Genomic DNA, 3,948 nt, shown 5'->3' on the forward strand with positions numbered 1-3,948 from the left:
ATAATATTTAAATTAATAATATAATTATTAAAATTGTATAACTGGGCCCCATTTAAGCGACCAAAGTTGGTCGGTATCTGCCTACCCTTTAAGTAGCGACCAACGTTGGTCGCCATTTTTATATTATATATATTTATATTTTATAATTTTTTTAAAATAATAATATAATTATTAAAATTTTGTAGGTGGGTCCCACTTTAGCGACCAACATTGGTCACTAATCTCAGTAAATGTTTGACCAAGAAAGTCTGACCAGTCCAGTCAACATTTTGACTAATATAGCAACCAAGTAGCGACCAACCTTGGTCGCTATTTTGTTTCTTTTATTTATTTTATTATTTTCGCTAGTTTAGCGACCAACTTTGGTCGCTTTTTCCCCCAGACCAATTTTGGTCGCTAAATTTTGGTCGTTTTTTTCCGAATTTCTAGTAGTGCGTTGCCCTGGATTAGTAATTGTGAATACACAAATACCTTTGGACATGGTATTTCAGACTTCCACGCATGGAAGCACATTAGAAGAGACGTTTATCATTCAAAGGGTTAGATAAATATAGCATATTGAACGTCCTTTTTTCTCATCTTATTCGAAAAGTAATTAAGAACTTATATAACCATTTTTTACTAGTACTTACAACGTATGAACATACATAATCTCTTTTTAATATATGCACAACGCAGGATCTGAAGAATGGAAGATGGTGACTGCATGTTGGTCGTGATTTCACACAGATAGGTTTCTGACCTCCAGAGCTTTTCACGAGATTAAAGGGTTTTGCATCACAAGTGGCATGGGGTGATGAGACATTTAGTTCAGTCCCTACTTTCCCTCCAATGGGTTCTGGTCAATTTCCACCTGAACTTGTAGACACCGATGTAAATGCATATTGTAGCAAAATTTCAGTTTTTGATTCTGTTGGCAACACTAAACCGACGCCTATACTATCAAAGTTTGAAGATGCCCACGCACTCTACCAGGTTGATGATGAACCAATTACCAATAAGACTTTTGGTCATGCAGTCTTTTTTAGGGGACCCGGTTCTAACAAATAAATTAATGACAATGTCCTATATTTTCCTAGTTAAGCCTAATATTAGGAAATGATTTCCACTTAAGCTACCCTTGTTTGCATCATGGTCTAAGTTATTGATCACGCCCAACTCCAGTCCTAAAAAGGATAAATAGTTATTGCAAATATAATCTGGTCTAAAAGTTCGGAGTCGAATCCCACAAAAAACTAAGGTTTCACTATAACTATTCAATATCACTCGGAAAACAAGCTCGAACAATTCCTAAGTTATAATATTAAGATTTTTATGTCTAACTAATTAACTAACAAATTAAAGAAGTAAATTAAAAAAAAAAAATTAGGGATCCTAAGGGTTGGAGAAAAGATTAGGAGGTCTAGAGTTATGATTTCCCCAATTGTCGGAATCCTTCCCGCTACGTCTTGTATAATTTCGCCTAAGTATTCTCTACCAGTCGTGAGTACTCTGAATGTCGTAGCTCTCTCTCGAGCAACTACTACAATTTACTAAATGTATTCTCTCGAACTACGCTAGTTGGCTTTATCTAACCGCTCCTTATGACCACGTCAAGGTTAAGTTATTTCTAAACCTACCCCACACTTAAATCATTGCTCGTCCTCGAGTAATCAAACAACATTTTGTATAGACACGATCTTTTTAAACAATTCTCCTAACTCATCACACCAAGAGTATTTAAAATAGACTAAGCACAAAAGCGTAACATATTCACCTCAAAATTTGTCTCACAAGTACCACGCAGTATTCACAACTCACTCACTCACTCTACCATAGAGGTCACTGACATTACCTTTCCTTCATGAATCAAGTGTCCTCACACAACAAAAGAGAGTAGTCCCACACAATAAAATTTAAGAACATTTAGGAACTCAAGATAGAAAGAATTCACTCACTCTCAGAAATAACATTGATATGCCACAAAAGATGCACCATAGGCTTGCCCGTAGTATATTAATCTACTAATCGAGCTCATTCAGTTTAGGATCAAGTATGATTTTATTTGGTTGTAATGTAGGCTGCGGGACGGGTATGATACATTTAGATATAAGAGTGACTACACCTCCCTAAACACTTTAATACATATACTTTAACATTCAAACCCCATGTCAAACCAAACTTCGCCTTCACATCAATATATTTTACCCCATACTTCTTTAAGCACAATTACATCAAGAGTCACCACTTATCAAGGAATACTTTTTTTTTTCACAACAATACAACTATTTTTTTTTCAATTCAAGTGGCTCTTACTTTTTCAAAATAGTGCACCTTTCTCCTTATTTAATTAGTTCCACTCAAAAGCCAAACCAACCACCCCACACTTTAACTTTTACAAAGTTCATAAATAATTCAAGTGCTCATGAGAGGTTACAATTGTTCAAATATATGGTTAATTCAAACAAATGGATAAGGCTTGTAATGCGGCTGCCAAAGAAACAGGATTACAGGCTCAAAGGGGTTAATTACGATACATAACAATTAGGCGGATAAAATATACATATCTGGCTCAACACAGAAATGCCTATGTCACTTCCAAGGCTGAATAAAATTACTATTTTTCTTTGCAAACACACGGGGAAAGTTCTAGACATTAAATGCACGCACAGAATAACACAAAATGTTACACACACACATGGTACATAACTCATTCAAGATTGGTTTTATCAAGACACTCTAGTCAAAGCAGTTAAACAAATTTAAGATCATACGATTTAAGGTACTTATACAATAGTCAAAAACTGAGCCAAAGCGTCACAACTAGAGTACTTACTATTCTCAAGGCATAACAAAGTTAATAGATATCAATACAATTCAATTCATCTCACACTAGCTCCTACTCCTAAAAAAATAAAACTAACTACACCCGATTCAAACAAAATTCTTGAAAAAGAACCGCGGTACAAAGAAAAACCAAGGGGGAATTGCTACACTACCTAATAAAAAAAAGAAAAAAAATTGTTAGACTTAAATCCCTCAATAAAGATCTAATAGATCCATCGTCGAGAAAAGTCCAATCTTTTCTAATTAAAAAAAATATATTCAACTAAACTAACACAACTAAAATAGCATAGAAAGTCACCTAGACAATCTCCTCACCCCACACTTTAAATTGTGCATTGTCCCCAATGCACATCCACACATACAAGAGGGTAAAAGGAACTCCCTGGTAGACCAAAGGCCGGAACACTAGTATCTCATGGGGTACTCAAAATTCTCCCAGGCCTGGTCCTTCGTGCGGGTACCTCACACTTAGTTCTAACCATCTGGTTTGTTGTTGTATCCTTCCAATGGCTTTGCATTCATTGCTCCTAAAAATCAAAAATCAACACTACAAGAATAATACAATAAAAAAAATAAACTAAATTAAAAATAAATAAAAAATAAAGTCGGGTTGCCTCCCAACAAGCGCTTGATTTAAAGTCGCGGCACGACGTGAATCACTTTTTGCCTCCACCTCGAGCTTATGAATTGAACCCCAAGTTTTAATTCAAGCTTATGATTATGGTCATGGGGCGGTGGAACGAATCTAACTGGCCCAAGGAAATAATGTAGTATTCTGCACTCCTTGGCCTTTGTATGAGGTATGTAATCCTGACTTTCTGGCAAGAAGAATTCCAGAATATATGCATCTTGTTCCTCATTTCTTGACTCTTCAGTTGGTTCGGATGAATCTATTTTCATATCATCATCCAAACATAATGTGGAAAAATGCTTGGAGTGTGCACCAATGCACTTAAACACATGAACTTCAGGACTTTCAACATCCTCAACGTTAATGATACTAGAGTCAACAAAACTTATATCATCAAAGTCCTTGGCTGGCTCTAGTCTCACTTCTTCAATATTAACATCCTCAAATTGTAGTTGGCTAGGTTGTTGATTTTCTACTCTGACCTCCCCAAT

The sequence above is a fragment of the Nicotiana sylvestris genome, chromosome 8, assembly GCF_000393655.2.
Source record: "Nicotiana sylvestris chromosome 8, ASM39365v2, whole genome shotgun sequence".
Taxonomy (NCBI): Eukaryota; Viridiplantae; Streptophyta; class Magnoliopsida; order Solanales; family Solanaceae; genus Nicotiana; species Nicotiana sylvestris.